The following is a 9,817-nucleotide window of genomic DNA, read 5'->3' as shown; positions in this document are numbered from 1 at the left end:
ACAAAAATTGCTTTGTGTGTTGAAAATATTCAGGGTTCAAAGCTATTTTTGTTTACACGATTTATCATGAACTAAACCTAGAAAAGGAAAGTGCATCAATCTGTTGTTGCATGCCTGAATGTCTAAAGCTTTTGAGTTACTGTATGTGCTTAATGAACTTGAATACTTTATGAATAGGGCTACTTAAAGATCTAAAGATCCATCATAGATGAATGGATGGATAAATATGGATTCTGTTCACATAAGTAGGCTACTTAAAACCATTATATTGTTAAAGAAATTAAAGCCAAATACAAATATAGACGAGTAGAACTTGCAAACAAGGAACATGAATAACTATTATAACTAGAAAAGGAAATTTCTTCAAGAAAAACTTTAAAAGGTTGTGTATGTTTGAATGGTCCGACAGTTGGAGTTTAAAATCAAGAAGTCCAAACATACATTCAGTCATTGAAAGTCTATATAATCTCTGGCTGTACAGGAAAATCAAAATCCAATCAATTAGAAAAATAAAGCACATTGTGACAGAACATGCGAAAGGTCTGCTGATGTTCCTTAGTTTGGTGGATGTAATAGAAAGTTGCAGAATGAGTCAGAGTCAAAATTTTGGTGTTGGGTTTGGGACTTTTTCCTGAACCATATTCATGTATATCATTCATAATTTCAGACTTCTGAAATAAAAATACTGAAAATACACTGCAAAATAGAGATTTCATGTTCACATTTTTATTATAATAATATTCTAGCAAAGTCAGAGTACATTTTAAACGCATACAAATAGGCCTCATATATAGGGGAAACTGGAGCTATAGTTGTCAGTTTATTTTTCAAAATCAAACTTTTAATAAGCATATATTCTTGATGAGCACAATTTCTTAAGCATGTAAAAAATTACATCTACATTCATTGCACGTTGACATTTTATGACAAAATGGCAGTAAGAACACAATTCGTGAAATGGCAAAAATATAAAACGTAGCATATAGTTATATCAAAGAATGTGGCTACAAGAAATTGTCATTAATGATTACAATAATGAAATTACAACATATAAACAGTGTTTTTTGTGTGTGACAACATGCCCCAAATGTAGTCAAGTCACCTTTATTTATATAGCGCTTTACTTTATATAGCGAGTTAATTTTGTCTGTACAGCAGCTCTAAAGGAAATAGTGTCATTGTTCAGCTGAAGTTAGTTCTTGATTCATTTCCTTTGTAAAGATCATCAGTTCCTAAATTATTATTATTCATTTAATCTACAGTGGGTACGGAAAGTATTCAGACCCCCTTACATTTTTCACTCTTTGTTATATTGCAGCCATTTGCTAAAATCATTTAAGTTCTTTTTTTTTTTCTCATTATTGTACACACAGCACCCCATATTGACAGAAAAACACAGAATTGTTGACATTTTTGCACTTTTATTAAAAAAGAAAAACTGAAACATCACATGGTCCTAAGTATTCAGACCCTTTGCTCAGTATTTAGTAGAAGCACCCTTTTGATCTAATACAGCCATGAGTCTTTTTGGGAAAGATGCAACAAGTTTTTCACACCTGGATTTGGGTATCCTCTGCCAATCAAACACAGCTGGACTCAAATGAAGGTGTAGAACCATCTCAAGGATGATCAGAAGAAATGGACAGCACCGGAGTTAAATATATGAGTGTCACAGCAAAGGGTCTGAATACTTAGGACCATGTGATATTTCAGTTTTTCTTTTTTAATAAATGTGCAAAAATGTCAACAATTCTGTGTTTTTCTGTCAATATGGGGTGCTGTGTGTACAATAATGAGAAAAAAAAAAAAGAACTTAAATGATTTTAGCAAATGGCTGCAATATAACAAACAAAGAAAAATTTTAGGGGGTCTGAATACTTTACGTACCCACTGTATATGAAGTAGTTCTGCAGAAAACAGTGATGTCGTCGTCCAGCTCAGTTCAGTTCTCATCCAATAGTGTCAGTGCAGTTAGATCAATAATATTGTTGAATAATAAGTTTCCCCAACTAAGCAAGCCAAGGGCGACAGTGGCAAGAAACCCAAACTCCATCAAGTGACAGAATGAAGAAGAAAAAAAAAAACCTTGGGAGAAACCAGGCTCAGTCGGGGGGCCAGTTCTCCCTCTGGCCAGTAAGAGCGTAATTCATGAAACAACAAAAATAAAAAGTAAAATCAAATCATTGTGGCTAATAGAAATTGTAATTAATAATTACAATAAAAGCTCCCACTTTATAGGCTATTAGGTGTCTTTAACTACTATGTACTACCATTTAAATGACTAATTTAATACAATGCACTTATTATGTGCATACATTTTCACATTGTACTTATATTATTATAATTACTTGCATCTAATTACATCTGTAATTAGTTTCTGTAATTACAGCTATAATTACACTGTCTTCCCTTTTAACCCTACCCATACCACCAAACCTGACCCTAAACTTTAATGTCAGTACGTTGTCGTGTCTGCAAATATACAGGGTCCGTAAACTCAGTCTTCAGAAATTGCAAAGCAAATTTAGTCACTGTTTCATGACCTACCAAACATTGGAGTAAGTGATCTTTTCTGTATCAGCATATGCTCTGTGCAACCATGAGCTGAACATGAGCGGAGGGGGAGAATGATTCCCTTTCAAAGCAACATCTCCCTCATCAATGGCTAAGTCCAGCCTGAGGCCTCCAGGTCTCCTGAGACGGCTCCACACAACTTCAAAGACAAATTTCCCCTCATTTCTACACACAGAACTTTAGGAATTAATGAGAAACTGTTTCAAAGATGACAGAACTATAATGTAGCTTGAGCGCTTCAAGAGTGACACAGATTCGCTTTATTCCACAACGTTTCACTCACCCGAGTCGCACATAAACACCGAACCAGTCACTCAGGAAAATAATCATCTGATTGATACACATATTCATGAGGTTTTACAAGAGTTCATGTCAACTTTTCAACTTTTTACAGAGTTAGAAATCCCCCTGTACCCTCTGTGTTGTTTCCTGCCTGAAGTAAATCTACAAAGACTACACTCTCAAAGGAGGTTTGATTATTTAATGGGGAAAATCAGGAGGTGCGGTGCAACGGGACCTTGAAGATGCATTGATGTGCAAAAAAAGAGAAAGAAGCTCAAGGTGCCTGGAAGAGCGGGAAAACAACCGCGATCGTTTTTGCAGTGAATTGATGAACACGGGTGAACTTTCATGTTTTTCAATAACACTGCGACGAGGCCTTTAGGGTAAAATATACTCAGATGTCACTTATATATCAAGGTAGGTGCATTCAGTGCTACATTGAAAGATGAGTTTCAGAGTGATATACAGTGTCCAATGCCATTCAGTGGACCTAGTGCAGGTGCAAATACACTTGAAGCAAACAGGCATGAAGTGTCTTATGCTTGCTACAGACTGCGATTTCCGCAATACTGTAAGATCATTAAAAATCACACTTGTACGACAAGAATCTAATGAATTTGTAGACCTCACGATGTTGACATCTACTGAATCATAGGCTACGACTCAAGTTAGTATAGAAGAATAAAACATCATCAGCGTTGCACTAGAGGTAAACAAATGCATGATGAATCGCACTTTGGCAATTGTGGTTTTTATGTGCAATGATAAAAGAGGAGGAAGTGAAAGAGGAGAATATGGATGAGGAAAAGAGGCCAACTTGGCATGCCAGTCTTGTAAATTAAGCTTGAGGTAAGTAGCCTAGTAGTTTTAAGTTTTAGGGCCATGTCACGTTGATCAATATGCCATTTCATGTTGTGTTTTTATTGGCAGTCAGTAGACGTAGGTTGTAGCAGCAAACACACTGTGATGATCATGCTAAATTTCGGACACTTTCAGAACATTATCGTAGACTATCTTCGGTCTTAAAGGATTAGTTCACACCAAAATGAAAATTCCCTAATAATTTACTCACCCCAATGCCATCCAAGATATCCATGTCTTTCTTTCCTCAGTGGGAGAGAAATTATGTTTTTTGAGGGAAAACATTTCTGGATTTTTCTTCTAACAATGGACTTCATTGGTTACCATCGTTTTTAAGTCCAAATCAATGCAGTTTCAAAAGTCTTTGAAGTGTTTAAACGGGCTGTACGCGATCACAGCTGAAGAAGAGGTTGTTATCTAGCAAAACGATAGGTCATTTAAAAAAATATATATAATTTACAGACTTTTTACCTTCAATAGTTCGGATTGAGCTGATCAACAAACGGACAGGGAACTACGTCATCACGTTGAAAGGTCGCTTTGGTACATTTCTTAGATCACAACTGAAATTCTCAAAACTACTTGTTTAACCCCCACATCATCTAGTCAAGTATATTTTCTATACATTTCTATTAGACTTTTTTTTTTCTGTAAATATGTCCTAAATTGAACAGGTGAATCTTGAATTTCACTAAACCAATGATCAACCAGTTCTCCAAAATAGCTCAGAGATGCATGTCATGAATCTTCAATTGGAAAGCCTAGATAGACAGAGCACAACACAGAGTTACAATTTCTTATAATGGAAGAACAACAAGGAAACAAACAGGGTCACCAGCCGGGAAGTAGAGGAGTAAAGCAAGTGTGGTGGAAGGGTAGGGAGGCAAAACAGAGGAAGACGTAGAAAAGGCAAAGGAAGTATGTACGTTTCCATTAGGGCCACTATTGCGGACCATGTTCTCAATCATGAGTGAGTCATGACTTTACAATGGCTGAGGCGGGTCGAAAGGTGCAGCGAATGTTGGAAGAACAACTGGTTCCATAGTCATTCAAGCGTTTCATAGACAGAAGTGCTGTGTATTTCAACAATGTGCACTGTAATACTGCATAATTACTGTAATGCTTCATATTACAGTAGCATTTTTACAGTAGCGTATTACACTTGCATTTTACAGTATATAGTAAATATACTTTATAGAGACATACTATACCACACAAACACACATACACATGTCCAGCCTCTTGCAAATTGCAGTCAATATACCATAAACAGTAATGTGTCAATTTGTACTATTAAAATGTATATATATGCCATACAGAAAAAGTGCAGTTTTGTGAATTTTCATTGGCATCAAAATCGTAGCCATAGTTCACATCTGAAAATACTGACAGAGTACACTGTTATATTGACAACGTGGCTAAACATTTTGACTATCTTGTTTGGGAACAATGACACAAGGACTCTTTTTTGCACTGATGTAAATACTTCCTTTTGCGAGACGAACTAAGGAATTTGAGCAATTTACAGGCTTTTTGCAGGTAGTCCATAGTGTGGTGCTGTTTGTACGAATTGTTTCGTGAAATGCACTTACTGGTTTGCAAATGCTAAAGACGATTCGAGAAAAGTGACTGAGAAAACTGTAAGAGTGAAACTTGTTTTGTCATTTTTATAAAACAAACATTAGTTTGAGAATGAACGGAAAAAAAAGTGCTGCTCTAGAAACTAGTATATCAATACAGCTGCTTGATTCATGAGGGCCAATTTCAGAGGAGGGATGTTTAAAATACAAACAGCCATGGATTTCATGGGAAATCTTTATGTGTGCATGTCTTTCCATAAACGAGTGCTTCTCTTATCCTTTAATTCCTTCCCAAGAAAGAGCGAGGGCTTTATTGACAGTGTGCTAGTAGTGTTTCTGTGTTTATAGGGTTGTGGATAGGATAACAGAAAGCCTCCATCTTATAAGAACATTAATCCGGTTATAACTGGATTGGACTCTTGTTGCAGTAATGTAATGTCTACAGTAATGTGTTATGAAGCTGCGGTGTGTGTGGTTTAGCAATTTACCCCTCTTACAGTGTTTATAATAGCTTAACTAGAATAAGTGTGCAAATAAGTACTTTTTTAAATCGTTCAAAGGTTTAATACATTTTTAAGAGTGCAAGTCAACTGAAAATATGCTTAAATATTAATTAAAGATGCAATATATATCTACTGCGCAAAAGTTGTAATGTAATTTAATGTGTTGCGAAGCTGGATTTTCAGCATCATTACTCTAGTCTTCAGTGTCACATGATCCTTCAGAAATCATTCTAACATGCTGATTTTAGGGCTGCCCCTTGATAGTCAACGAGAAGAGGCTTAGTCGACTCAATTTTGATTAGTCGGGTAGTCACAGAAAAAAAACTTCACGCAGTAACAGATTGTGCATGACCGGACCATGCAGGCAAATCTTAAAAGTATAGTGGAGGATTTTCTTTTTCCGGGTGGATCATCAAGACTATTGGTCCTCCTAGTTGTCAATCATTCTGGTGATATGTTTACGTGAGGCCGTCGTACGTGCTCGTCCCTAGGTAGTTTTCGCTTTCTGCGCATGCGCACTTTCAGGTGTATATGTGTGGTGAGCTACGGTTTCAGCCATTCATTGAAGTTCGCCGTTCTCACCGGGTTTTTTCAAAATGTCCGAGGGTCGCAAGAGGAAAAAGTGTCTACGAATTGTATGACAAGAAGAGAAAGGCCTCTGAAGAAAGAAACAAGACCAGAGTGTTTTTGGGAGAATATTTCACACGCTGGCGTGCGCTAAAAGCACAGGTTGGGCTTCCCACTGATGCCTCAGTCGCGAGTTGGCATGCTATTTGGAGAAATCCATTTAAAATCACTGCTAGTAAAAGTTAATGTAAGCTATGATTAGAGATGCTATCCCTGGCACAAGTCACGCAGCAACTTGTAAACAGAGCGTGCACGAGGAGAACTAGGCTCGTGCACGCTCTCTCGTGCACACGTTTAATAGGCGTTCCCTCTCGGGAGCAGGGAGAGTGTTGCGCATGTGCATTTTTTCAAAAAGTGGAGAGGGTGGTTCTTTTCTAAAATTCGGGAAAATCCTCCACTATACCTTTAAGTGTTGGAACATTTCGAGAGGGTAAAGAAAGGCCACAAAAAGGTGATGCACGACCTCAAGCATGACTTATTAAATTTATCGACAATGTCAAAACATCTAAGCATTGCCTCATTTTCCATGTGGCATCCTTGCCATCAAATTCATTGGATGAAAATGTGTTAATGTATCAAACCTTCACTGCTTGTCCCCTAATGACACATATATTACGTTTTGCTGGCACACTGAGTTGCTCTGCTCCATCGGTGCAAATAAACAGGCTTCAGCCTCCATGGCACAGTGAACCAGCGGAGCGACCCAGCAACCGTCAGAGCGGCCCGCTTTACCATCCACTGATCAAAGCAGCTCCAAACTGCCAGCAACTACAGAAGGCAAACAAGACTGTTGCAGCAGCCACAGAGGCTGGTTTTCTCACTCTGCAAACACCAAGAAGAGGAAAAAGCAAATGGAGATGGACAGAACACGTCCACGTCTGGTCACGTGAATTTGACTGGGGCTGACGGGTCATCCAGTCTTAGGAGTCTTACTAGAGCTTCTAAAGGGCATGGGAAGAGAAAGAAGAAAGATCAAAGGGACTAGGGAGAAAAAAACGTTTGGCAAATGCAATGGAAAGTAAGAGAGAGATTTTAAAACAGGAGGAGTGCAGGGATAATAATGAGCTAGATAGCAGTGAGAGCGCGAGAAAGAGGTTAGGAAGGTCAAGTCCACTATGCGTTCAAGAATAACCATTTTGTCTTAGAAAGATCAACACGGTGTACGAATCAGGCTGCTGATGAGTGCAGGACTATACAAAATTACTGATTCTATTGCGCCATCTTGTGGAGGATTAGCAATCATTCTAAACCCCAAAAAGTCTAATCTACAGACCTGTGTAATCTACAGACCTGTGAAAATCACAATGTTTTCTTCAAGACTGTAGTATGAATAGGTGAGAGAAGACAGAACAATTCAGGGTTGTAAAATAAACTTTTAGTTTCAAAACAATGTTTCCGCCCGGTTTCGAACCGGGGACCTTTCGCGTGTGAGGCGAACGTGATAACCACTACACTACGGAAACTGACATGTCAAACCATCCCGAATAGATGGTCAAATTGTTTTACATTTCAGTTTAATACACTTTCCTACACTCATTTTTTGTTGTTCTATTAGTAAAAACTAATTTTTTAGGCTATTTATCTGCAGCTTACAACTAAGAGTCTTACTTACTAAGCAGTCCTTAGCACTTTTCGCCATGGACGATTTTGTTCCCATCACTTTTTAAAAGGTTTTCTTCTGTTGAAAAAGATTAAATATGCTCATGTTATTGTCTCCGATTTGTGAAAACAACATTCAGCAATACTTCTTTCATGAGTCTGAGACAAGAAATAAAGAATCATTGTCTTTCCTTTATGACAATACTCATCGTCTTTACATTGATACAAACACAGTTTAATAGGCTGTTTGATAGACATAATAATTTTTTTTTTTTTAAATTAGCATTGTAAAATTAGTAGCCAACTTTGTGTAGACTATAGGCTAAAGTCCGTAACAAAAATCTGATATAATAATAACAATAATTGTTTCCGCCCGGTTTCGAACCGGGGACCTTTCGCGTGTTAGGCGAACGTGATAACCACTACACTACGGAAACTTGCATGCCTTATGCTTGCCAACATGATGTCATAATGATGTAACCAGAAACCATTCCAAGTAGTCAAACAGAGGGTGGCTGTCTCATATATCAGTCATTTTGCATGTGGCAGCGGCATTTAGCACAGTGTCTTACTGTTATATTATATTTAAAATATTTTAGAACTTGGCATAACCAGAAAGATAAAAAAAAACAAATAAATATTTAGATTGTTTGTTGTTTTAGCTTTTAGCTGAGGTATGTATGATACACAGAAGGCTAGCATATAAATACTTCCTGACGCTGAGGCCGGCTCACAGGCGCTAGGGAGAAGCGAGACGGCCACCATTCAACCCGAAAAAAGTCATATAACCATTCCAATGACTCCTAAGCTGTTCAGTTAAGGTAAATTAAGCTAAAAAAAACTGCATAGTTCCCCTTTAAGGCTCCCTTGGAAGTTTGTTGAGCACCCCCTAGTGGGCTCCGGCCCCCTGGTTGAGAACCACTGCTCTAGAGAGAGCGCAAATAAATGCAAAAAAAATCCCCCAAAAAAACGTAAATGTACTTTTAAAGTAACTATTTAAAATACCCTGCACATTAAAAAATGCAACGCCGACTGCCTGAACTCCAGCAATGTCCCTTCATTTCACTCGCCGGCCATCTTTTAAACGCCTCTCTCAGGGATGAAAGTGTATTTCTTTGAATGGGAAAACATAAAATTCTCCAAAACTGTTCGCCAAGCTATATGGCAGTGAAGCAATGCAACTGAGGCTGAGGCTGGTAACGTTAGGTTAGGTCACATGATAGTGACATGTGGAATGTAGTATGTTGGGTACACTCAAACTGCACACATTCATACTAAATAGTACATACTTGTTAAGCGGTCCTGGCGTAATTATTAACGTTACTTATTCAAAATAAGTAACTTACGTTACTTACTCAAGAGAGTACGCGATTTTAGACACAGTACTCGTATTCGAAAAAAAAAAATAATAATTCGTAAGAAAATATTTGAGAACTCCTTTAAGATTTTTTCCAAGAATTAGAAACATTCTTACGAACTACTTGGAATTATCTTCAGAAATGTAGAAATGTAAACTTCTTTCTTAAGAATATTTTCGGCCCCAGATTTAAGCGTTTGAAATAAACAAATATGTCCGTGAAATCAAACACTAAATTGAAGCAGTACTAAAAATGATCAGATGATGATTGTGTCAAAAAAGTTTACCAGGAAACGATAACGTTATTTCGAAATGATAGCAAATGATGACCCGCGAACCGCGCGCTTGAACTTGTCGACAACGGTTCAGATCACACACACACACACACACACACAGCACAAACCAACTGAAGTCGATCTCAAAGTTACTGATTA

The sequence above is a fragment of the Rutilus rutilus genome (assembly GCF_951802725.1).
Source record: "Rutilus rutilus genome assembly, chromosome: 20".
In the NCBI taxonomy this organism is placed as follows: Eukaryota; Metazoa; Chordata; class Actinopteri; order Cypriniformes; family Leuciscidae; genus Rutilus; species Rutilus rutilus.
Note: the sequence above shows the minus strand (reverse complement) of the source record.